At 38.9% G+C, this 27,366-nt stretch overlaps 1 long non-coding RNA gene, 1 other non-coding gene and 1 pseudogene across 2 annotated transcripts; 1 reads left to right on the top strand and 2 right to left on the bottom strand.

Annotated features, from left to right (window-relative positions):
• Positions 1–2,905: 2,905 nt before the first annotated feature.
• LOC111024894 (putative disease resistance protein RGA4) lies at positions 2,906–7,128 on the bottom strand (annotated as a pseudogene).
• LOC148209039 (uncharacterized) lies at positions 4,095–7,661 on the top strand. Its single transcript, XR_015787416.1, has 2 exons — positions 4,095–4,236; positions 6,849–7,661. It is a non-coding gene; the product is annotated as an uncharacterized LOC148209039 (long non-coding RNA).
• Positions 7,662–19,678: 12,017 nt separating this feature from the next.
• On the bottom strand, positions 19,679–19,785 carry LOC148209038 (small nucleolar RNA R71). The gene has a single exon (XR_015787538.1). It is a non-coding gene; the product is annotated as a small nucleolar RNA R71 (small nucleolar RNA).
• Between the last annotated feature and the right edge of the window lie 7,581 nt (positions 19,786–27,366).

Below are 27,366 nucleotides of genomic sequence, written 5' to 3'. Positions count from 1 at the left end.
ATGGGGACCGCCAACGTCAAATTCTCATAATGGATGAAGTTCCCAAAAGTTTAAAGAATCACATAATCAAATTGCACAACTTCAAGCTATTGTGGAATCACAACAAGCCATGATACAATCGCAACAAGGCACAATTGACTCAACAGTGGATGAATTAGGTCAATTGCGAGAAATAGTAATGAGGTTAAATGCTAAATCACAATAGGGAAGTAGTTCTCAACCGCCCAATGACACTTAAAAAGGTACACATACATAATGTTCATAACTTATGTTATATCATTACTTATAATAGATATTTGAAATTGATATGGTGGAATCGTTGTGACTATCCTGCAATTATGGTAGTCATAGTTGTTCATAAAGCTTGACTAGATATTGATGCATGTACTTTTAAATTTGACTTTTTGATGTAGTTGAATCGTTGTGATTATCATACAGTTATGGTTGTTGTAGTTGTGCATAGAGATTGACTAGATATTAATGTATGTCATTTAAAAGAGTTTTTGATGTATTTGAATTGTTGTGACTATCCTGCAGTTATAGTAGTCGTAGTTGTGCATAGAGATTCTAGATATTGATGTATGCCATTTTAAATGAGTTTTTGATGTAGTTGAATCGTTGTAACTATCTTGCAGTTATGGTAGTCAATTGAATTCATTGTGTTGCTTTTTATTTTGTTTATGAACTTGGTTGGAGGTTAGATGAAAGACTTAGAATATTAAGTAGTTATGTAAGGAGGGGTAAAGAGGAGAATTCACCTCCTCCAAGTTAGTAAGTTTTAGTTTATATGCTCTTCGAATCCTCATGTACTGTCTTATGCTTTGTTTGTTTTGGATAAGCTGGGAGAGAATTCATTAACGAGTTGTGTTGCTTAGTAGTTCTTATACTTCTTATTTAATATTTTTCTAATTTCTCATTATATATCATTTTAGTGTGATTTTGAAGCTAGTTTGTGGTCTTAGAGGGCATTTAGGCTCTTTTAAGACACTTGTTTATGACTTTAGTTTATATGGTTTTAGTTTATAGTTTATATTCTCGTTTACACATTGAATATAGTTTTAATTTATTGTTTCATGATTTTGGTCTCCATATCTCACTTAACCACTTACTTTGCCACTTTTTAATTTCGTACATTTGTTTCTTTATGCAATCACATTTTTATATATTATTTGATTCATTTCAGGTGTGTAGATCATGTCTAATTTTGAAGACTACTTTTGGGACAAACACAGACAGAAAATTGAAGTTTATATGGGTCGTACTCGAATTTTTGATGTATGTTTTTTTGTTTTTTTGTTTTTAATATAATGACTGAATACAGATATTTGCCATTTAAGGTTCATTTTTCTTTTATTTATTTTATGTTCCATTTTGTAATTTAAAAAGTTATTTTTTCAATTCAAATGATTTAGGAGGTTGTTATGTATTGTAGAATTTTTAGGTGCAAATTATTTCAGATAAAGGGAAGTTATGACGACTAATTAAGATTGTCGTTTCAGAAAGGAAAAAAATTTCAAACCAATAGTGGAAAAAAGGAAAGAAAAAATAACTCAATCATTATTCGCGACAACAATGTTTTGTCGCTCATATTATTATCAGCGACAAAAAGTGGCGTCGCAAATTATGTTATTAGTGACAGACTAATGGTGTTGCTAATAATCGTATTTGCAACGCCGTGGTTTTGTCACTGATAATATTATCAGCGACAGCCTATATTTGTCACAAATAATCTTATTAGCGATGCGGCCTGTGTGTCGCTCATAATTATTAGCGACGCTTTGTGTCATCGTCGCTAAAAGTATAAACAACGCGTTTTTAGGGACGATTTAAGCGACGCGCGCGTCGTCATCGCTGATACTTTTAGCAACAAAATATGACTTTTAGCGACATATTTTTTGTGCCCCTAAAAACCTGCTTTCCTGTAGATATGTATATTTTGTTTATCTAGAAGCATGCTGAGAAAGTTTGTCCATTTCTTATGTAGATTCTACAAATTTAGGGTTTTTGTTTTAGTAAATTGTTTTCCGTAGTGAGTAAAGAAGAAAGAGAATAATATTAATTAGAGAAGAGAGAAGAAAAAAAAAGATAAATTTTAGAAAATTTTAGAAAATTTTAGAAAGAATGAGAGAAAAACATTCATAATTATAGAAGAGAGAGAGAAGAAAATAAGAAAGACAAAACAAAGAAAGAATGAGTTAATGAAAAATAGAGAGAAAGAAATAATTGATAAAGAGAGGAAGATAAACACAAGAAATAAGGGAGGGGAATCTAAAATATTAGTGGATGGGTAGTGGTGAAGGTCATTTGGTATACCTGTGATGTGATCCAAAGATTAAAAAACATGAGCTTTGAAAAAGATGGGTAAAAATCAATATGTCTTAAGAAAAGGGCTATTAAGCCCAAAAACTCATAAAAATTAGTTTCTTTTTTATTTGGTTAATGTTTTTTTTTTATTATTATTATGTTATGATACTCAATGCCAACATCAAACTCTTTCTTTAATGGAGATTCAAATCCTCACCTTAACTAGTTTTTCATTTCAAAGTAGATTATATTATAATTTGTTGGGAAAAATATCTGCTATCATGTGTGTAATAAAATAGCTGAAATCCTAGTTCTCAATAATCTAAAGTCTACCTACGAATCATTTAATTTTCCCCTTTCCCAATTACTCAGCAAGTCACAGTATCCAAATACCACAATAAAGGAATAAGAGAAAGCAGAAAACGACACAAGAGATTTATTCTGGTTCACCAAACTATGGCTATGTCCAGTCTCCCACGATGTGCGAGTTCTACCATAATTGAGACAATACAACATGCATACAATAACTCTCTCTAGATGCTTCAACAAATGCCACCTAGCTTCTAGACACTACGTCAATACGAATCTAGGAACACAGGAATGAAAAACTTCACCAATACTCATAAGAACGGGTTGCCAACAATGCTCCACAACCATGAACTCATCTCTACCGTTGTGCCAAAGCACACTGTCAACCCTATTTAAATTTTGCCACTTATCCACCCCTCAATGTTTGTGCACCAAAAAAAACCTAAGTGAAATAAGAAAGATATAGAAATTATCATCGTAGCATTGCGTAGCATCTCAACACTACGAGAACCCTCAGCGTCAAAACGAAAACGCGCACTTTTTTCTTTGATTTGGGACAACGCCAAGACACTCCTTACAGCGTCTCAATGCTGTGCCCTCGGGTCCACATGCTCTGCAACATTTCAACTATTTTTCCTTCTTTCTTCTCTTGGCTCCACCAAACCCAACATAATCAATAAAAAATAGTTAAATAGGGATAAAAAATAGTAAATACTAGAAAATATATTGGTTCGCCTCTACATCACCACATGACTCAAAGAAATTCAAGACAGAATAGTTTTATCGTTCATAATGTTGATATCCACACGTTAGAAAGAATCAATACATATAAATACATATAAATCTCTTCGTGCTCCTCCATATCCCACTCTCTGCAATATCGTCTGACATAATAAAACATATCAATATTGTTAATTCCATGAATATAAAATTTTGAACAAGGTAGTATAGTTCAAAACATGTTAAATTATCCTATAAATTTTATACTTAGGTTTCAATTCCATGTCCATCATCTTTAAAAATTTTCATTTTGGTCTTCGCACTAATGCCTAGCTTTTCGTATATTGGTTAAGTCTAAAATACATGTATTACACAACAAAATTGTGAAAGGATAAATTTGGTATAGATAGAGACGTTTTCAAAAGAGTTTTTTTTTAAGTAAAAAACAAATGTTGAAGAGACTTGACCTTAAGACCTATTTATCAGAGATAAGTGTTACTTACCACTCAACTAAGCTAACCTAACGTTGACAAAGAGTTCACTAAATTCAATTACTTCCATTTTTCTTACCATCCTAAGGGCAAAAATAAAACCATCCAGCAAAAAAACTACATCACATGGAATAGTAGTTAAATCAAATAATTGTGATATATAATGGAGAGATATGAAGGAAAGTGATGATTGTGTGAAGAATACCTGTAGGAATCAAGATCCGGTGGATACGCGAAATCATAGGCCAATACTCTCCTCCCTGCTTGAATCTTTCTTGGAGTTGTGGGCACCTCCTTATGCTCAGGTAATACAGAGTTTTGAATTGATGCATTCCATTCGGCAGTGATTTTAACTTCGGACATTCCACAATCTCCAGATGATGAAGCGAAGTGATGTTGCCAATCCATTTCGGTAAACTCATCAAATTGTAGCATTTACCTATTATCAGATCTTGAAGTTTTGTATAGGCCAATCGATGTTTTGCCGAGATCCCATTTCTAGATAAACGAGATCCCTAATTTCTTGGAGTTTTAATCTCTTAAAACTCTTCAACGGGCCTATTGTATTTACCAACTGAACACCAACATCGCATAAACTAACATCCACTCCAGTAGAAGCAATCTTTGGCATGGAACTTAACTTGGGACAGCCGTCGATCTTGAATGAAAGTAGCCGAGGAAAAATTGGAAGAGTCTCTTCTATTTCCCACCATCCTTCCAAATTATGCATTTCCTTCAAACTTAGACTCTCGAGAGATGGGAAGGAGCGTGATGAGCATGAGCATGGTTCATTCTTGTGTATGAACTTGAGAGATCTCATGTCCCCTAAGTATAGAACTTTTAAAGCCTGAAGATTGCCCAACTGAGGTAGATATTGCAATCTTTGGCATTTGCCAATTCCAATCTCAGTTAAATTGGAGAGCGAGGTAGATACCCAATTGGGTAATCCTACTCCATCGTATCCTCGAATGATCAAGAGTTCAACGTTCGGATGTGGTTGTAGGCCTTCAATTACTGTTTCATCACCCTTAGCTTCGTATTCCTTATCATCCCAGCTCGGCTTCCAATTAAGTCTCAAACCTTGCAAACCTTTTTTGTCTTTCAGGTTTATTAAGCTGGCTTTAGATGGAGTACGCCTCAACTGCTCTAAACCTATGATTTTTAACTCTCCATTTATATAGTTCAGCACATTCAATTCGCTTACCATATTGGACCTTTCGCAGTCCAACACAAGATAACTTACTGTCTGTAGACAACTCAACTTCACCATCCCTTTTGGCATATGGGTTAGTCTATATGCACCCATTAAACCAAGATGTCTAAGATTAACAAGATTGCTGGTGTTCCTGGGCAGTTGTGATAGTCTATAACAGTTCATCAGATTTAGTGTTTGCAAATTTTGCAATTTAGTGATAGAATTTGGAAGTGATGCCATATAATTTTCAGAGATATCTAGATATCGAAGATGTCTGAGCTTTCTTATAGAATTCGGCACCACATGAATATTTGAGTTATTGAGACCCAGTACTCGCAAACGTGGAAAACTAGAAAATAGTTCATCCATGACAGCTTCATTGATCATGGGCCCATACATTCCAAGTCTATAATTAGACGAGAACAACTGGAACGTTCTTAATCCTTTTGCCTTGTGTAATTTGAATAAAACATTCGACCATGATTTTATTTCATAGCCAAATGAAACATGACGAGTTTTTTCTCTGAAAACATAATCACAATTGAAACTTTCATGTACATATTTCTTTCCAGCTACATTAATGGTAAGATCACGCATCACATCATGCATATTAACATCACTGTCGAAGTTACACTCCTCACTAGAATTTTCAAAAAAAAACCTCCAACATAATTCCTTGAAATATTCCTTTCCTGTATCTTCCATGGATTTACTCCCACTTGATGATTCTATAAAACCTAGAGCCATCCATTTGTCTAACCAAATCATTTATTTTTAAGCTACTCCCTTTGGGAAACAATGATATCTAGGCAAAACATTGTTTCAAATTTGGTGATAGATGGTCATATCTCAATTTTAATATGGATGTCATATCATTGTCTTGTTGAACCACTTTCAAAAGTTCATTATTCTTGAAGGACATCCACTCTTCTTCTGAAGTCTTAGAGTATAACAAGCGTCCTATATGTCTTATTACAAGAGGGACACCTCCACATTTTACTAAAATTTCTTTTCCCAACTTCGTCAAGTTTGGATTTGCAGGTTCTTTGCCTTCTTTAAATGCCACATTTCTAAACAATGACCATGAATTACTCTCACGTAAGCCTTCTAAGGTGAACAAAGAGGTCATGCTTTCGATTTCTGTAGCTACTTTACTATCACGCTTCGTGATCAAAATCTTACTCCCTCTTGCGCCACCCATTAACAGGGGTTTTAACTCATGCCATTTCTCTTCACTTTCATTCCATACATCATCCATAACTAACATATACTTCTTTCCTCCAATCACTTCTTGAAGCTCTCTGTGTAAAGCTTCCATTCCTTCAACATTAGGATTCCTTCCGGTTGCCGATACAATTATTTTTTTCACTATTACTTTAACTTCAAATTGATCAGAAACCCAAACCCATATAATTTTGAACCGAAACATTTTGATACATCTTCATCGTTGCAGAGAGATTTAGCCAAGGTCGTCTTGCCTATCCCACCCATTCCAACAATTGCAATGAATGAAACATTGTGTGTGAGTGAGAGATTCATATTCACGTCTAATAAAAGGTCTTTTACTTTTTTCTTATCATCATCCCTTCCAATTACTCCATCTTCATTTGAAACAGAGTAAGTTTCCTTTCTTATCATAACTTGACCTGACAAACCATATTGAGTCCTCCGTTCACCACTTATTTGCAAATGAAATTGGTTTTTTTCAGCATCAATAGCATCTAGCCTCTCCCAAATATTCTTTATTTTACGAGCCATCCTATTATTAAATGCAATCTGGTTGGATCTAGAGAAGAAGATCCTTACCTGTTTTGCACCTTTTCCTGTAGTCATCACTTCTCGACGGAGAGTCTCACTAGAGAGTTCATCAAGCACATCCTCCGCATCATAAAGAGCTTCTTCCAGCTTTTGGAGCCAATTCTGTAGAGAGCGAGTTTTAGTTTGACACTCCGCCGCATCGAGAAGTACATCTTTAATCGTGGAGACAGTGCTGGTAAGTTTGGTAAGATCACCCTCCACTCCACTTAGCATTCCAAGCCATGTGGAAGCTTGAGATCCTAGCTTCATCAAGATCTCCCCAGCAACATCAAAGAGAATTGCTCCTGCCATGGTTTAAGTTTCAGGTGGAGAAATGCAAATGGGATTTATGCTCATGCTTATGATTATCTTTCAATCTGATATATGAAGGCTGGAAAAGATGGCTCTTCAAAATATTTCTTATCATAGTTATTCCAAACTTAGACATGAAGGCTGCAAAAGAGATGGCTCTCCAAAATATTTTTTATGATGGTTATTCCAAACAGAGACATGAAGCCTACAAAATATTTTTTTGTGATGATTATTCCAAACTGAGAGATGGAGGCTGCAAAAGGTGGCTCTCAAATACATTTTTTATGATAATTATTCCAAACTGAGATACGAAGGGCTGCAGAAAGATGTTTTTGTTCATGATGATCATTATCCTCCTTTGTTCTTGACTTGGGTAGGTTATCCATTCAACGGAGATCCTTGTATAAAGTTTGATCTGTGGAAAGTAGTCAATAAAAAAATCTCCTCCTCCCTTTTCGGACTAGTACTATAAGATTAAACGTATCTTTGAGATCAATCTTCAATAAAACATCATAGATTTTTTCTATTGTCAATTTTCGTGCTAATTTTTAGTTTTGTTGCCGTCTTCTTTGTTTATGCTCAAGCACTAAATGCCAATATAAATATATAGTTCTAACTGTGTAGGCACCAATTCCATGGGAGATTCAAATCTTCACCTTCAAATTTGGTAGGCTAGAAACAAGAGAAAGCTCTTGCACTACTTTCGTTGCAAATATTTCCCTTTCCATTTAGTAATGTTGTAATGGAACTTTTATTTAGGGACTTTTTATAAACACTATAATTTATTTAATGAAAAGGAATACAATGTCCAAATGATACAAACTCGAGAGGAAACAAGAAGGCTAAAAGATGAAAAACAAAATAAAAAATGGAAACAAATACCATCCATCTTAAGCAACTATAATTGAAAAATAAAGGTCTCCCAGTGTATCATGCTAATAGAATAGTTTATTTCGTTGTCCTTCCAATCCTAACATCTATAAGTTTGATATAAGTTTAGGGTAATGTACTTAAATATATTAAAAGAAATACATTCCACCATAAATTTAATTAGACATATTTGGTAAAAAAAATTGAAATTACTTTTAAAAGAAAAGGATTAGACATATTTTGTCAAAAAAGAAAAAGAAAAAGAAAAATTTATTTAAAATAATTAGACATTATTTTGTCAAACAAAACATTTTTTAAAAAAATAATTGGACATATTTAGTTAAAAAAGAAAAAGAGAAAATATTTAACAAATAAAAGATGCATAAGCTAGAATCCGACCACAATACATGAACCACAATACATGAACCAAGATTAAGACATATTTTATCACATAAAAAAAGCAAACAAAAATGCAGGGTTAAGGCATATCTTGAAACAAAAAAGAGAGAAAAAGAAAAGAAAAAGAAAACACAAAAACGCGCTGATCGAGATTCGAACCAAAGACATGCAACAAAAAAACAAAAAAAAAAGTAATAAGGAAAAAATAAGAAAGAAAACACGAAAACCATTGTCGCCTTTTGTCCCTTTATTCCTCCACTTGGCTCCTTTTAGTTTCTTTAAGGAATTTTAAAACCAGTGGAGCTTCAACTCAATAATTGAGCTGTCCCACTTAAATCAACACCCATGAGTTGTTCATGGTGTCACACTCTCTATTCAAATCATTACCAGTTAGGTTTTTTTTTTTTTCCAAAGGAGGCTTTATGTAATTTAGTTTTTATTATTTTGCTTATCTCATTTCATAACTTTTCTTATTTCTTGTTTTTTTTCTCAATTCGGAGAAACACGGTGTTTAATAATCGTACGTATTTAACATTTTTAAAAAACATTTCCAAAATTATGTATAAATTTTGGATTTCTTGTTTTTGTTTCGAGTTCCAATTTTTTCCAAAATAACATGGTTTTATTATTATTGAGTTATAAAATGCACACGGTAAATATAGCATAAAAATTTTGAATATCCTAACTCTAGATGCTATTTTCATCAAAATCCTAAAAAAAAAAAAAAATTAAAGCTCTAGTCGAACAGACCAAAAGATGTTTTTAAATGGAAGAAAAATCATATAAAACTTGTATTCTTTTTAACTGAAAATTTTAAAGAACAAAAAGTATCATTACCAAACATGGTTCTATTTTTTTTTCTTTTTAAATAAAAAATAAGAAAGAAAAGTAAAAAAAAGGTTACACAATGAGTCCTAGTTTTTTTTTTTTCAACGTCCCTCTAAATTATTCCAATTCATTTATATATTTGTGTGTGTTTACATGTATAAAGTGTTTGGTACAAACAATTGAGGGGCCTCTGCTCGTTTCAACGTTACTTGTCCACTTGCCAACTTTTTATAACCAAATATTATAAATATGCGTGAAAGCGAGCATAAATTCAGAAGTTTGTGTATATATCTCCAACCTCGGTTGCGAGTTCAATCACCCACCCCACATGTTGTACTAAAAAAATATATATCATAAATATGCATAAAAGTTAGTTTCTTTTTGCTTTTTCTTTTTTTTTTCTTTTTTTTTTGAATAATTTTTTTTTCTTTTCCTTTGTTTATACTCTGACACCCTTGAGCTTGTTCACTTAGCCATCTGGATTTAATTTAGTCGTGAAAACTTATTTGACTCTAATCACCTTTCTGTCAATAGGTTTCTCTACTAGCTCCCATGTCTTATTTTTCTCTATCATTCTCAGCTCCTCCTTCATTGCCTCCATCTACTTTGGACCTCTTTTAGTTTCTTCCTACCCTGCAGGCTCCAACACAGCTACAATGTTTCTTTCATAAACCTCAATTTGTAGTCTAGTCCCTCTAACTGGTGCATGATATCAACTAGTTCATCAAGATCTAGAAAGACTTCTTGTTGCTTCATCTCTGCTTCTTCTGTCCAACCCTACTCCTCATCCTCCAAAAACTGAACGTCTCTACTAATTACCATCTTCTTTGTGTGAGGTTGATAGATCTTGTAGGCTTTGGACACCATGCTATAGCCTACAAAGATTCTTGGTTCTGCCTTCTCACTCAACTTGTCTCTCTTCACCTGTGGAATATGAAAAAAAAAAAAACACAAACAACCAAACATCTTTAAATTTGTCAGTTTTGGTTCAGTATCAAACCAAGCTTCATAGGATGTCTTCTTCACCAAGACTCTTGTAGGTAGTGTATTCAATAGAAAGGCTTATGTGTTTTCTGCTTCCGCCCAAAATTCCTTTGGCAAATTATTCTCATACAACAAGCATTTTGTCATCTCCATAATACATATGTTATTCCTTTTACTAACTTCATTTTGTTGTGGAGAATATGGAGCAGTGAGCTAATGTTCTATCATAGCTTCTTCACAGAAGGAATTAAACATTTGTGATGTATATTCGGTCCCATTGTTGGTCCTCTCCACCTGAATCTTACAACCACTTTGATTCTCAACTCATCTTTTAAACTTTAGAAATACTCCAGCTGCTTTAGATTTTTGCTTCATGAAATATATCCAACACATTCGGGTATAATCATCAATAAAGATAATGAAATATCTGCTACCATTCAGTGAGAAATTTGGTTGAGGTCCACACAAGTGGGTGTGGATGAGTTGTAGCTTTTCGGTTGTTTCCAAACTGACTTCTTGAATGTCAGCCTTGTTTGCTTCCCTATTAAACAAGCTCTGCAGTTTGTTTTTAGCTCCTCCATAATTGGTACCCCTACTGCCATCTCATTTTTCTGTAGATATCGTAACCCCATCTGATGAAAATGTCCCAACTGCTTGTGGCATAGTTCAGTGTCATTCACTTGACACTTGAAGGCTATATGTTTCTTCTTGAGTGGGTCTAATGAGAAGCTCTTGTGATGCATGTTTATTTTGAACAACTCATTCCCACTGGAATCCGAAATGAGGCACTTTCCGTCTTCAAACAACACTTTAAATCCCTTCTCTACTAGTTGACCAACACTTAATAGGTTTAGATCAATCTCAGGAACAAATAGCACTTCACTAACCAATTTAGTTCCAACACAAATCTCTATTGACACTGTGTCATTCCCCTTCACTTCTAGATACTCACCATTCCCTATCTTCACCCTTGACTTGAATGACTTGTCAAGGTTCTTAAAAACTATTTGTCACTTGTCATGTGATTGGTAAACCCACTATTAACCAACCAACCATCACATTGAATGATTGATGAGAAACAGGTAGCCACAAAGAGTTGATCTTCTTCTTGTTGTACTGCAACATGTGCTCCTCCTTGTTGTTGAGTCTTTACTTCCTTACAGAACCTCTCGATGTGCCCCAATAAATGACACCTTCTACACTTCACATATGACCTTCTCCAACATCTGAAGTGTAGATGATTCTACTTCCCACAGTTCTTACATGTACTACCAACATCCTTTGCAGCAGATTCTAAGCTACTGCTGCCACTCGCCTTTTTTTTTTCCACTTCCTTTCTCTTTCGCCTTCTCCCTGCTGCATTCTTGCTTTCAGTGCCTTCTCAATGCATTCTTATTGCCTTATCAACCTAAAGGGATGTCAATCCCGGAGCGGAAGTAGTAGAATGTGTTCTTGAATTTCTTTTGAAATTTAAAATACATAAAAATATAAAACAGATAACAATGTTGGATTTTACGATTCTTCTTCGTGTGATCCCAATGAGATAACACCACTTGATCTTCCTTGCTATGTCTCTCGGTCGAGAATCCAGATTGTGGGATCCAATTGGAAGGGATTGAGAGAGTAACAGAGTTGAGAGATTTTTAGCCTTTTTCCTACTTTTACGGTTCAGCTTAGTGTTATATTTATAGAGAGGAAAATCCTAAGATCATTAGATATCTTATTCTTTTTAATTGATAATAAACAAATTATTTTAATCAATTAGTAATTAATTAATTTAATTAATTATTAATTATTAATCTAATTATTAATTAATTAATTAAATTATTAATTATTAATCTAATTAATAATTAATTAATTTAAATCCAAATATTAATTATATATATAAATAATTAACAATTAATTATTTAACTTTTAATTAAATATCACATATTTATTTAAAACTATATATTTGAATCATATTCAAATGCATCTCTGGTATAACCTATAGTTTTAATATGAATCCATTTCATATTCAAATATTTCTCTCATGACATATAGTTCAATAAACTATATATATAACATAATATAAATTATATATAATTCTTGATATATAATCTAAACATTTCAAATTCTCTCAAAATCTTGATCCTCATTTTACCTATTGTGAGCTAGCATGGGGACCTAATGAACCTATAAATCAGAAGCTTCAACGATACGAGATTAATCACTCAAACTCATCACCGAGTTAATCAACATTCTTTAACTACAGGTCACTCCACTAAAGACCCGCAGCTGCATTCTTCTCACTGCAGAATATTTTTGTGTCCACGAATGTATGACCATTAATGACAACTCAATCTTTCACGAGTGCTCGTAACTCTAGCTGGGTCAAACTACCGTTTTACTCCTCAGTTACATCTTGCTCTTTAAATACCATTACTCCTCTAATGAACAATACAGTTATGGTCCGACCAATAACCGGAAGTCCCTTTTGGGCCAGCGAGAGAGTGGGGCCCCTTGTTCAAGTCTCGAAGTCAGCATGTCCGAACACTCATCTACTTCCTTAAAGTCGGGAAGGAGTGAATTCCATCTTGCATAGTTATGTTCCCAGCTCCTCACTCGGTCTCGTCCCCAAAATGGTAGGATTATTGAGTCGGCAACATACAAATCAAAGAATGATCCCTTATCGGCAGAAGTCCATAACTCGCTTAGGATTAAGATCGAGTTACTTAGTCATCCTATTAGATAACAATCTATTGACTAACGGTGTTAGAGCCAATAATTAATTATTTTGCAGTCCGGTCTTATACAAACTCATTATATAGGATACCCCCCACTCACATGTCTTTACATGAACGACCTGGATAAAGTCGTTTGTAACTATTACAAAGTGGGCCCCATCCATAGTGTTACCAGTATAAGGTACCCAACCTAATCCATGTACTATAAACCATTTATGTTATTACTAAAACATTATCCACGTGTACATCGAATATATATGGTATATAAAAAATATACATTGTATATTAAATATATACTGTATATCAAATATATATCATTCCAGTTACATTAAATAACCTTGGATCTTAGTTTATTGGAATACGAGTAATGCAAAGAAATAATAAGACAACTCTTTATTGAATAAATAATTTGGTCTTAAATTACAAATACACTAGCTTAGGGCACTAAACCCAACACAACCGCTTCTACTCCTGTGCTTGTAAAGCACTAACTACTTCTATCACCTTGAGTTTGGAGAGGTCGTTAGTATTTTCTAAGGAAGTAATGGTTGCTTCATATCTCTCAGGTACTGAAAAACCAGAATCTTTTGAACCAATCTATTGTTAGATAAATGAGTTCTTAATGCTCTTGCCTTGTTAGCAATCCCAATCAACTTGTTTGAGTAATCTCTGAACACTGCTGTCTTGGTTGTATTTTATCTTGAACACCCATTTATTTCCCACAAGATTGTAGAAATTTGAGAAAGGAATCAATGTCCATGTCTCATTCTTATGGAGTGCTTCCATCTCACTATTCATTGCTTCTCTCCACACTTCGGATTCAAGTGCTTTGTTCACTGTTTGTGGTTCTTCCTCACTATTCTCTTCTAGCAATTTTGATTTCCATTTCCGCTCATAACGTTCAGCAACATAAGTTCTAAGTTTGGGTTTAAAAATCCCACTCTTAGCTCTAGTTCTCATGGGGTGACATGATTCAATCGAATTATTTTCCTCTGCTGGTTGTTGGTTTTCATCTATTTTTGCACTATTTTCATCTATTTCTGCACTGTTTTCAACCTCTGAAGCATTCTGATTGCTATTATCTTATTGTGGTAAAGTTGGCAAGTCTTGTGTAGGACTTGGATCAAGGGCGAGGTAGATGCTCCATTTAAATTTAGTGATAGTGGGTTGGACCTTATGTTTGGATTGGAAAATTCAGTTGAAGTTGGACTGGTAGATTGTTTGGGGAAGAGAATACCCTGGACACGTGGAGGACCCCTATTGGTGCTCCAAGATGACTCATGAGTCATGCCCAGCTCGGACGGCCGAGATCACCACCACTAGCGTTGACAGATGCTAAGTATGAGGGCCGAGGTGAACCTGGCCGAGGTCCGACCTACCAGGAAGCTCGGTGGGGGCCGATGTGAGCTACTGTCAGCGGCGTGATTATCGGGTATAACCGTCGGTCCCGAGATTACCGAGTGTAACCGACGGTCCCGAGATTACCGGGTGTAACCGTCGCGAGATTAGCGGGACTACCACCCATAAGTAGAGGACTTCACTCCACGATCAGGTACGATGATTTCTGACCTCGAACTAAACTGGGAATCCGACCTATACTGACTTGATCGTCGGAGTGCTCACCTTTTTGTGCAGGTCCGCCCAAGTATTCAGATCGGTCCGGAGACCGAGTTCGAGCTGCAATCTGAAATACACTGTTGTGCATATCCTTGCATAAACATTTGGCGCCGTCTGTGGGGAAGACAATCTAAGTCATCCCAATTCTTTTAAACCAACACGCGAGCGAACATGGTTCAACCAGCGAACTCGACCAATATGGCAGATCGAAGGACTCTAGCTGCCAGCCAGAGGGAGGTCGGAGCAGCAGTGGTAGAGGGGCAAGGTCACAACGGCCTAGCAACAGAATCCCTCCGCAGGTCGGCACGAATCACCGCGCCTGTCCTACCACCTGCGCACCCAAGGACATCCAAGGCCACCCGTGGCCGAGGTGGGACCTCTAAGAGGGGCGCCCGGGGTCCAGCCCCGGCTCCACCAAGTGAGAACTTTGACGTGCTCCAGAGAGAAATGGAGGCAATGCGCACACAAATGCGGTCCATGGAGGAAATGTATAACGAGATGATACCAGCTGCAGGCGCAGGGTCCCGATCTGAAAATCGAATGACGCGCATTGACATAAGCGAGCAAAGGGGTTCCCACCTCGACCCAGTCGAGGAGGAACATCCCGAAGACAACGAGAGCGAGGGACACACTCGCCAGAGAGGAGACCTTCGTGAACACCTCAACAGAAAGAGAGGCTCATCTCTCCGAAAAGGACAGTCACCATCCCACTCACACAGGAGCTCCAACCAGCAGGCTGAATCCTCTCACAACCTAGCAACTCCTGCAGGAGTGATTACAAGGGAGGAGTTCGACCAGCTGAGGGGCCAGCTCGACTCTCAGGTGGAGGCCTTAAAGGCCAAATGTGAGCAGAAAGAAGGTTCACTAAACGATGGCGACTTGGGAGAATCGCCCTCCACCTCGAACGTTTTGGAAGCACCGATCCCTCCGAAGTTCAAAGCTCCTACCGTGAAGTCTTATGATGGGTCGAAGGACCCCAAGGATTATGTTGAGGTCTTTGAAGGCCTCATGGATTTCCAAGCGGCATCAGACGCAATCAAATGCCGCGCCTTTCAGATCGCGCTTACTGGCAGCGCGCGATTGTGGTATCGGAGACTGCCAGCCAGGTCGATCTCGACCTACTCTCAGCTGAGAAGGGAGTTCCTCGCCCAGTTCTCTTCTCGGCATTATGACAAAAAGACAGCGACCCATCTCGCCACCATCAGACAGAAGGAGGGTGAGACGCTGCGAGAATATGTCACCAGATTCCAGGAGGAGCAATTGAAGGTCGCACACTGCTCCGATGACTCGGCCATGTGCTATTTTCTCACCGGTCTAGCCGACGAAGCCCTCACGGTGAAACTTGGAGAGGAGGCCCCGGCCACCTTCGCCGAGGTGCTTCGGAAGGCGAAGAAAGTCATCGATAGACAGGAGCTCCTCCGAACCAAAACCGGCCGACCAGAACGAAAGATCGGCCGGGGCAGAAGTGGAAAAGATATAGAAAAGGCAGATCCCAATTCCAAGGACAAGGGATCCTTTTCCAGCGGCCGAGCTGAGTATCGAAGGGCGGAGAACGGACCAACCAGGAGCCGACCTTACGAACGCTTCACCCCGACCACGATTCCAATTTCTGAGATCCTAACGAACATCGAGGAATCTGGAATGGAAAAACTACTCAAGCGTCCTGAGAAGCTTTGGGGAGCCCTGGACCAGCAAGGACAAGTATTGCCGCTTCCATCGGGAGCACGACCATAACACGACGGACTGCTGGGAGTTGAAGCGCCAAATTGAGGATTTAATTCAAGATGGCTACTTCAAAAAATTTGTGGGAAAGCCCAGGACCAGCTCGGCAGAGAAAAAGGAAGAGCGGAAGCGTTCGAGGACGCCGCCCCGGCGCACTGACCGACCTGCGGTCATCAATACCATCTTCGGAGGGCCAAGCGGGGGTCAGTTCGGACACAAAAGAAAGGAGTTAGCTCGTGCAGCCAGGCGCGAGGTGTGCATCATTAGGGAACAGAGGCCAACCTACCCAATCACCTTCAATAGTACAGACTTAGAGGAGGTGCACCTGCCCCACAATGATGCACTTGTGATCGCTCCCTTGATTGATCATGTGGTGGTCAGGAGGGTGCTGGTAGACGGAGGCGCATCTGCTAACATCCTGTCCTTACCGACCTACCTCGCCCTGGGATGGATGAGGTCAGAATTGAAGAAAAGCCCGACACCGCTGGTTGGGTTCTCTGGAGAATCGGTCATCCCGGAGGGTTGCGTCGACTTGCCGGTCACGCTTGGGCAGGACCAAACACAGGTCACCCAAATGGCTGAGTTCGTGGTGATTGACGGTAGATCGGCTTATAACGCCATCTTTGGAAGACCCATCATCCACTCATTTCGGGCCCTTCCCTCGACACTTCATCAAGTTTTGAAGTATTCCACCCCCAATGGCGTGGGCACGGTCCGAGGAGAACAGACCGCTTCGAGGGAGTGCTATGCCTCCGCACTCAAAGGCTCATCGGTCTGCGTCCTTGAAACTCTCGCCAGTAGGGATGGGACGCTCGAGTTCGAAGCTGACCTGCCGAGGAGGGAGTTTGCCGCACCCACTGAGGGGCTCGAGCTTGTTCCTCTGCTTAGTCCCGAGAAGCAAGTAAGCATAGGAACCAAGTTGGGGGCCACCGACAGAGAGGAGCTAATCCACTTCCTCAGATCCAACTCGGATGTCTTTGCGTGGTCCCATGAGAACATGCCTGGCATTGACCCAAAAATTATGATGCATCGCCTCAGCATAGTGATTACGCTTGTTTACATGCGTAAAAAGAAGGTTTTAGATACTGTTTTTACTATGTTTCAGCTTTGTTTCGGATTTTTCTCGATCGTTTGAGTTCCAATTCATGCAAAATTCATATACTATGGTTTGTCGATAGCTTATGTTGTATTTATGACATTTTAGGACCATTTGGGAGTGCAAATTAATCAAAAGAAGCGAAAAGACGAAAAAACACCTCAGGAGGCGCCAGGCGCCTGGGAAGCCTGCAGAAAACTGGTTTTCTTCCAACTTTGCCCTTAATGAAACGCGTCTTCCAATGCGTTTTGGTGGTTCCAACCGATGCATACGTGTAGAAGAAGTGTTCCACTATCAGTTTGAGCACGATTTGGTCAGTCAAAGGAGTTGGAAATGGGTGATTCACCATCGTTTTAGGACCTACCTAACCAATTCTGCACAGCTATAAATTCCAGCAACTTCTCCACCAAATTCATCAAGCCTTGCTTCCTTCTCTTGATCATTTTTAGTGTTTCTTTGTTGCTTTCTAAGTACTTTTGAGTTGCTTTCATTAGTTGCTTTTGGTTTTTAAATCCCGAGTACTTTACATTCTTTTATTGAGCTTTGTTTTGTTTCCATTTGTACTTAGTTATTTTCTACTTATTCAAATATATAAAAATCTAGCACTTTGCTTATCTTCTCTTTGCCTTTACTTTATTTTTAGTTAAGAGAGTTGTGTTTTTGGAGGAAAGAGCACGTGACACTCTCCCTTGCTTGAAAGAGAAGGGCGAAGCTCTCAATCCCGATAAAAACTCTCCGTTAGTTAACTTTTGTTTTTCACACATGCATTCCACATTCAACCATTTTACTTGCTGTATTTTCTTCAATATGTCTTTCTAAATTCCCGTCTCTAGCCCGGTTATGGATAGTTAGCCTTTTATGTCTAAAAAGGGTTGCTAAGAAGTAGTGTTTTTACTTTCCATTCATTGCTCAACATGTTTTCCCAAAAAGTTAGGATTTAGAGAAGGCCACTGTAAGTCTTAACAAGTCAATACTGAAAAGGTTGCTTATTTGCATTGTTGAGTGGTTAAACCGAGGAGAGGAGCGCCTTAGACATAAGGGTTCCGCTTAAGTAGCCTAGACATAGGACCTTAACCCGAGGTTGCGACTATTTCCATCCTAAAACTAAGATATATCTCATAATAGACATATTAGGGAATGTCTTAGGACTTTGAACTTGCTTAGACATAAGTAAAGTGAGAAGCGTAGTCGTTGGTTCCTAAAGTGAAATGCATATCGTCCTTAGCATATCCTTGATTCTTTGTTGGCTAACTTGAAGTAATTCGGGCTAGGTTTTATTATTATAAGTCCAAATCCCAAATCCAAAACCATTATTTGTGACCACTTCCCATTTACTAGAATCACTCATTTCAACATTCACTATTCTTTAAAACTTCAGAGTTTGGAAATTGTTTAGAAGTCCTTGAGGATCGATACTTGGATACTCCATCCATTTTATATTACTCTGACAGGTGTGCGCTTGCATCTATATAATTGTTACCACGCTTAGCGCGTGCGTTCAGCATAAACACCCAGTCAAGTTTTTGGCGCCGTTGCCGGGGACTTTAGTTTTAAAATTATTTTCAAATTCTTTTAGTTTTTATTTTTGTGAATTGTTGTTGGGTGTAATTTCCATCCACCGTTTTTGTTCTATATTTTTGGTCGTTTATCTCACAAGGGTACGTTAAAGTGCATGAGCACAAGATCTTTTCTTCTACCCCTTGACCCTGAGATTGAGCGGACCCTTCGAAAAACTCGAAAGGAGCAAAGACTTCGAAAACAACTAGAAAAGCAAAAAGAGAGAGAAGGTGAAATCAGTCCTGAAAGTGAGGTAGAGAGTACGAGCACATCAATGGCAGATATTCCACCTCGTGATCCGGTTGATCCACCTGCTGTTAATGGTAATATGAGGGATCATGCAAGAAATGATGAATTCAACCATATCCAGATGGCGGACAACAGAGACGTGGCAATGCGAGAATATGCCGCCACGGCTTTTCAGAACTTTGATTCAGGGATAGTCAACCCTATTCCAGCCCACGCAAACTTTGAGCTTAAACCAATGATGTTCCAAATGTTGCAGACAATTGGACATTTTGGAGGGCAGGAACATGAGGATCCACATGATCATCTGAAATCATTCATTCAAATTGCAAATGCATTTCGATTACCTGGTATAACAGACGATGCTCTGAGACTAACACTTTTTCCATTTTCTTTGAAGGACCAAGCTAGAGCATGGCTCAATGCATTTCCACCGGGATCCATCACCACATGGGGGTCGTTAGTGGAGAAGTTCTTAACAAAATTCTTCCCACCTACTCGCCACGCTGATATCAGAGAGGAGATCATCTCCTTTAGACAGTATGATCGTGAACCTGTTCACGAGGCGTGGGAGAGATTTAAAGAACTAATCAGGAAATGTCCGAACCATGGCTTGCCGGCATGCATCCAGATAGAACATTTCTTTAGAGGCTTAGATCATCCTACTAAGATGATGCTAAACAATGCTGCCAACGGAGCCTTTACAAAGAAGACATTCAACGAGATAGTTGACATCCTAAATGACTTAGCTTCACATAACGAACTATGGTGTTCGCAAAGATCTAGGGCAGCACCAAAGAAGCAAGATCCAGCTGGAGTTTTGGCTCTGGACATTGCGACCTCGATGCAAAAAGAGATGGTTACAATGAACCAGAGGCTGAAAGAGATGGCATTGGGAATAAAAAATCCATTAGCCACGCCGATACAACCTGTGCAGTCGGATTATTGCACTCCTGCCCCTGTTTGCCAAGTCAACGATCTCATTTGTTCATTTTGCAGTGAAAACCATATTTATGATAATTGTCCACATAACCCTGCTTCTGTTTTTTATGTAGGACATGGGAACAATAGGAACTTTAACCCATATTCGAACACCTACAACCCAGGTTGGAGGCACCACCCTAATTTCTCATGGGGAGGTCAAGGAGGTTCGAGCGGTTTTAATCAAGGGCAGAGCCAACAGAACAAGCAGCCCTATGTTCCACCTACACAGCAATACATCCCACCACCGCAACAGCAGTACAATCAGAGAACACAGACTCCACCAGTTCAAAATAACAACTCAAATCTTGAGAATATGATGAAGGAGTACATGGCCCGAACCGACGCAGTGATACAATCCCAAGCGGCATCAATGAGGAATTTCGAGACCAAATTGGGACAGCTCGCCAATGAATTGAAGAATAGACCCCAAGGTTCTTTTCCAGGCCATACTGAATTACCAAAACGAGAAGGGAAAGAACAGTGCAAAGCTGTCACCCTCAGGAGTGGACTGGCATATGATGGACCAACAATGCCAACAACAGATGTACAGATTCCGTCCACTGAACCAATTGTAAAGATACCAGAAAATCCAACAACACTAGAAAAAGAAAATATTAGAAAAGGTAATGAGGACACCCCGAGTGTTCCTCCACAGGTACAACCTTCTTTTACCCCTACTCCCCCGTTTCCACAAAGATTAGTAAAGAAAAATAATGATTCCCAGTTTAGAAAATTTTTAGATATTTTAAAACAACTGCATATAAATATACCATTAGTAGATGCTCTAGAACAGATGCCAAATTATGCTAAGTTTTTGAAAGATATAGTTTCTAGGAAGAAAAAAATAGGAGAGCATGAACTGGTAGCCATGACAAAATGTAGTAGTGAAGCTGTAGGCAGCCCGCTACCCATGAAATGTAATGATCCTGGCAGTTTTACCATTCCATGTTCCATAGGAGGAAAAAACTTAGGTAGGGCATTATGTGATCTAGGCGCTAGCATTAATCTTATGCCATTATCAGTTTTCAAATCTTTAGGCATAGGAGAAGCTAGACCTACTACGGTTACCCTCCAACTAGCAGATAGATCTATCATAAGACCTGAGGGAAAGATAGAAGATGTTTTAGTCCAGGTGGACAAATTCATTTTCCCTGCGGACTTTATCATTCTAGATTGCGAGGCAGACTTAGACGTTCCCATTATTTTGGGAAGACCATTTCTAGCCACTGGGGATACAGTTTTTAATGTAAGGAAGGGAGAAATTACAATGAGGGTAAATAATGAAGAAGTTAAATTTAACGTTCTAGACGCCATGAAATTACCAGGAGACTTTGAAGAGTGCTCTGCTATAAATAGCTTGAATCCTATTATGTTTGATGAGTTTTATGACTCGTTAGTTACAGAGATTGAAGAAGAGCTTGATAAGATAGCAGAAGGACCAGAAGATGTGATTAATCCTATTGAAAAAATACAAAAGAAGAATGCAAGTCGTTACTTCCGTCCATAGTGGAACCACCCACGTTGGAGCAGAAGCCATTGCCGTCGCATTTGAAATATGCGTATCTAGGGGATAACGACACTTTACCAGTTATTATAGCTTCCAATTTATCACCTACTAATGAATATTCTTTATTGCAGATTTTGGAGAAGCACAAAAAGGCCATTGGATGGACGATAGCAGATATCCGAGGGATAAGCCCGGCCTTTTGCATGCACAAAATTCTATTGGAAGAAGATGCTAAGAACTCTATTGAGAGTCAAAGGCGGTTGAACCCGAAGATGAAAGAGGTTGTAAGGAAAGAAATTCTTAAATGGCTTGACGCCGGTGTTATATACCCAATATCTGACAGCAGCTGGGTAAGCCCAGTACAGTGTGTACCAAAGAAAGGGGGTATAACCGTGGTGGCCAACGAGGAGAATGAGCTCATCTCAACCCGAACTGTGAGCGGGTGGAGAGTTTGCATTGACTATCGCAAACTCAACAAGGTAACAAAGAAAGACCATTTTCCTCTCCCGTTTATTGACCAGATGCTCGACCGTTTGGCAGGTAAGGATTTCTATTTTTTTTTAGATGGATATTCGGGTTATAATCAAATTACTATTGCTCCAGAAGACCAGGAGAAGACAACATTTACGTGTCCGTATGGTACGTTCGCTTTTAGGCGAATGCCCTTCGGACTATGCAATGCACCCGCGACTTTTCAGAGGTGTATGATGGCCATCTTCTCTGACATGGTAGAAAATATTTTAGAAGTTTTTATGGATGACTTTTCTGTTTTTGGAAATTCTTTCGACGCATGTTTAGTTAATTTAGAGAGAGTATTGGAGAGATGTGAACAAACAAACCTAGTCCTAAATTGGGAGAAGTGTCATTTCATGGTACAAGAGGGTATTGTTTTGGGTCACAAAATTTCCAAGCAAGGAATAGAGGTAGATCACGCTAAGATAGACATCATTTCAAAGCTACCTCCTCCTACAAATGTCAAAGGGATTAGAAGTTTTTTAGGGCATGGGGGATTTTACCGCCGCTTTATAAAAGACTTTGCTAAAATTTCTAAACCCTTGTGTCAATTGTTAGAACATGATAGACCATTTGTTTTTGATGATGACTGTTTAAAATCATTTGAAATGTTGAAAGTTGCTCTAAGTTCAGCTCCTATAATTATCGAACCTAATTGGGATTTACCTTTTGAGCTCATGTGTGATGCTAGTGATTATGCAATAGGAGCTATGTTAGGACAACGTAAAAACAAGATCTTGCATCCTGTGTATTATGCTAGTAAGACTCTGACCGGTGCACAACTCAATTACACTACTACTGAAAAGGAACTGTTAGCAGTTGTGTTCGCCTTTGATAAGTTTAGGTCTTACTTGATAGGCACAAAAGTCATTGTTTTTACTGACCATTCTGCTTTAAAATATTTATTTGCTAAAAAAGATGCTAAACCACGTTTGATACGGTGGATTTTGTTACTTCAAGAGTTTGATATTGAAGTTAGGGACAGGAAGGGTACTGAAAACCAAGTTGCTGATCACCTGTCTAGATTGGAATCCCCGCTCTGTGATGATGGAACTGTTATACGTGAACAGTTTATTGACGAGCAACTCTTGCGAGTTGATTCAGTTCCGTGGTATGCCGATATAGCAAATTATTTGGTAAGTCGAATAGTTCCTTATGAGTTCAACAAGCAACAGGTAAAGAAATTTTTAAATGAAGTTCGATGTTATCGTTGGGATGAGCCTTTTTTATATAAGCTAGGACCTGACAATATCTTACGCAGGTGTGTCGCAGAAGAAGAGCACGAGGCGATATTAGACGCTTGTCATATGTCTCCATATGGAGGACATTTTGCAGGACACAAAACCGCAGCCAAAGTTTTGCAAAGTGGGTTCTTTTGGCCCACTCTGTTCAAAGATGCACATAAGTTTGCCCAGGTTTGTGACAAATGCCAACGGACAGGTAATATATCTAAATGCCACGAAATGCCTCAAACCCCGATCCTGGAGATTGAAATATTTGATGTGTGGGGTATAGATTTTATGGGTCCATTTCCATCTTCTAATGGTAAGCTTTATATATTGTTAGCAGTAGATTATGTTTCGAAATGGATAGAAGCCATTGCAACTGCTACCAATGATTCCAAAGTTGTCATTCGTTTTCTGCAAAAGCACATTTTTACGCGTTATGGAACCCCGCGTTGTCTGATAAGCGATGGGGGGGCTCATTTTGTGAATAGGTCTATGCAAAAGTTGCTGACTAAATACAATGTGCGTCATAGGGTTGCAACAGCATATCATCCTCAGTCGAATGGGTTAGCCGAAATATCTAATAGGGAGATAAAAAACATTTTAGAAAAAACTGTAAATCTTAACCGTAGGGATTGGTCTTTTAAGCTTGATGATTCACTTTGGGCATATAGGACAGCATTTAAGACTCCCCTCGGCATGTCCCCCTATAGGCTAGTTTTTGGAAAAGCATGTCATTTGCCTCTTGAGCTAGAATATAAAGCATTTTGGGCTACTAAGAAATTAAATTTTGATTTGTTGGCTGCAGGTGAAGCGAGGAAGTTACAATTGTTGGAATTAGAAGAACACAGGCACTTTTCTTATGAGAATGCTAAGTTGTTTAAGGAAAAAAACTAAACAGTGGCATGATAGGCGTCTTCGGCCGAACAATCTTCAAGAAGGTGATCTGGTTCTGTTATTCAACTCTAGGTTGAAACTTTTCCCTGGAAAACTTAAGTCTCGATGGTCTGGTCCCTTTCAAATTTTTAAAGTCTACCCATATGGGGCAGTGGATCTAGTTGACTCTAAGGGAAATGTTTTTAAAGTAAATGGGCAGAGACTTAAGCCGTATTTTGGAGAACCAGTGGATAGAGGAAAAACCTCTATTCAACTTTCAGGTCAATAAATTTTTGCGAAAAATGTTTTTTCCTTCTTATCCGTTTTTGAAAGAACAAAAGTAAAGGAAGGAAGTCTTTGTATCTTGTATTTTCTCTTTGTTTCATTATAAAGTTTTTCTTATTAAGAATGTTTTTGGAAAACGTTGAAAAACAAAAAGAAAGAATGAAAAAAAAAACATTGAAAAAAAATTTTACGCAGGCGCCTGGCGCCTGCCCTTTGCGAAAATAAATCACGCAGGCGCCTGGCGCCTGCCCTGTTTTCCAGCAGTTCGAGTTTCGTTTTCCTTCACGGTTTGGGTTTTAATTTTCGATAGCATGGGCTTTATTTTGGGTCAAACATTAATCCTCTATGATTTAGCTTTAAGAACTTCTCTTCAAACTCAAATTTTGTTTCCCTAATCCTATTTTGTATTCAAATTTGTTTTCTTTTCCTTTTAGGTTTAGGAAAACTTGGTTGAACTTAAATGTCAATCCCTTTCCATTTAGGATTTAGTTTGGGGAAAGCTTTAAATAGACCCATTGCCTAAGCTTTACAACTCCACCAAAACCCTCACAACTCTCTTCTTCCCCTTGTTTTTTTCGAAAAAAACCCACTCCCTTCATCACCCTTGTTTTCGATTTTCAGCCAGCAAAGAGAAGAAGAAATTTCCAGCATTTGCTTACATCTATGGCTTCCTCTTCTCAACATACTTCACTTCCTACCTCTTCCACTCAAGCTCCAAATGCCACAAGCATTCCTTTTCCACCATTGGAGAACTTCCAACACCACATGGGTTCAGATTCTAGGCTAGCTGCTGTTAGGGGAGGAAACCCGCTTCAAACATTTGAATGTCCTCCATCCCAAGCTCCTACACAACATCCTATAGTGAGCCCACATGGTTATGTTAATTTTCAGCAACTACCCACCTTTAATATACCTCAAAACAGTGAGTTTAGGGCTGAAAATCCTCAACAACTTCCTCCAATGATCAATCCGGGTATGTACCAACCGTTTATGTTTAACCCGGTTCCTTCATATCATTTTCCCTTGTCTCAAATGCAAATTCCAGCTAGTGTTCATCCTTATGGAATGCCAAACCCATCTACTCTATTTCCTAGCCTTCCACCTTATTATGGAATGGGTCATTGGGTACCTCCAACCAATTATGGGATGCTTTCACCTAGGGTTCCCCCACCAGCTCAACTTCCATTCCTAGAAAGAGGACCTCAAGCACCCCAATTGCACCCTAACATATCGAGTACCTTCAACATGGGACAACTAAAACCCTTAGAGCCTCCTAGGATGCCAACCTCAACCAATATGCCAATGGATGCAGGAGATGAGCATGGAGGAGAGCAAGAGAAGAGCCACAGCCATAGGCTAGAGCCCGGGGTTTCGATAGGGCAAAAGAGGAAGGGCAAGGAGGTGATGATAGACCCAGAAATTGAGGAAGATGGGAGTAGTAGGCGTCTGACGCCTAAGGATTCATCTATGGAGAACAGGGACGAGGAGCAGTTTTATTCATCTCCATTGATTATTACACCGGAAGATGGTAATGATGATTTTCTACTGGTTTCACGAGGACATTGTTCAAATATGCCAGAAACAGAGGATACCGAGAACGAAGTGGTGAGAATAGATACTCAGGAACCTTCCCTATTGGATACACCTACAGAAGGAGCATTTTGTAGTCACCAAGAGTTGCCTACTGGGGCAACTGGATCTACTCCGTTGGCAACGGATGAGTATGTCACACCGATGGCCACTCTACCAGGGGTAAGGGATGCTCATACTATTCCTTCTAATACAGTTAACCCGCTTGGGTGTGATACAGGTAGATCCAAGGTTGGGGAGAATAGTACTCAAGAACCTACCAGCGAAGAAGATCCTGAGGACACGCAGACGATAAGGGAAATGTTTCAATACAAGAGGCGGGAGAAAAAGAGTTCAAAACGACGTGCAGTTCAGGCTAAGAAGCCAACAGTGCCCATGAATGAACCTAAAACGAGAGCTGCGAAAGCTAAAGCAGCTGAAGCTAAGAAGAAGGTAGTGGCACCTGGGCCAGTTGATACAATTGAACTGGACTTGTCTGAGGGAGAGGAGGTCGAGACGAAATGGAACGCAGCAAATTTAGCCACTCGAACTTCATTAATGAAATCCCGTAAGATTATGACAGAATTGGGATTCGATCTCACTCTAGGAGATGTTCCTGATGATTGGAGGGAGACCGCCAGAGACAAAGAATGGAGACCACTCATTCAGCCCATACAATGTGAGGCTTTGGAGTTAGTCAGAGAATTCTATGCTGCAGTCCATCCCCAGTCACATATAGCCATAGTGCGCGGGAAGGAAATACGGTTTGATGCCACTCAGATCAACTACACCTTCAACATTGAGAATATCAGAGATGCTGTGGGCAATAAGATGTTAGTGACTCCGACTCCGGAACAGCTTGATGAGGCTCTAGAATGTGTTGGGAAGCCCTCTGCCACTTGGGATTTGACTACTCATGGCAAGGTACGACTAAAACCCGAGGATGTTTCCCTAGCTGCTGCAGGATGGTTATACATAGTCAAAAACAGAATTCTGCCAACGGAGCATGATGAGCATGTCACTCAGGATAGGGCATTGCTGGTTTATGCCATGCTAAAGGGCATAGATGTGAATTATGGAGAATTGATCAATACCAGTATCCATGAGTGTGCCCACCGGACACGTGGTAAGCTTTATCACCCACGTTTGGTCACTTCTTTATGCTTGCGACAAGGTGTACAGCTCCCTGAGGATCAAATTAAGAGAGATGCCCCAATTGTGGAAGAGAAGAATATT

The sequence above is a fragment of the Momordica charantia genome (genome assembly GCF_013281855.1).
Source record: "Momordica charantia cultivar OHB3-1 chromosome 9 unlocalized genomic scaffold, Mcharantia_2.0 BLBB01000009.1, whole genome shotgun sequence".
Lineage (NCBI taxonomy): Eukaryota > Viridiplantae > Streptophyta > Magnoliopsida > Cucurbitales > Cucurbitaceae > Momordica > Momordica charantia.
This window is presented reverse-complemented; position numbering and strand designations above follow the sequence as displayed.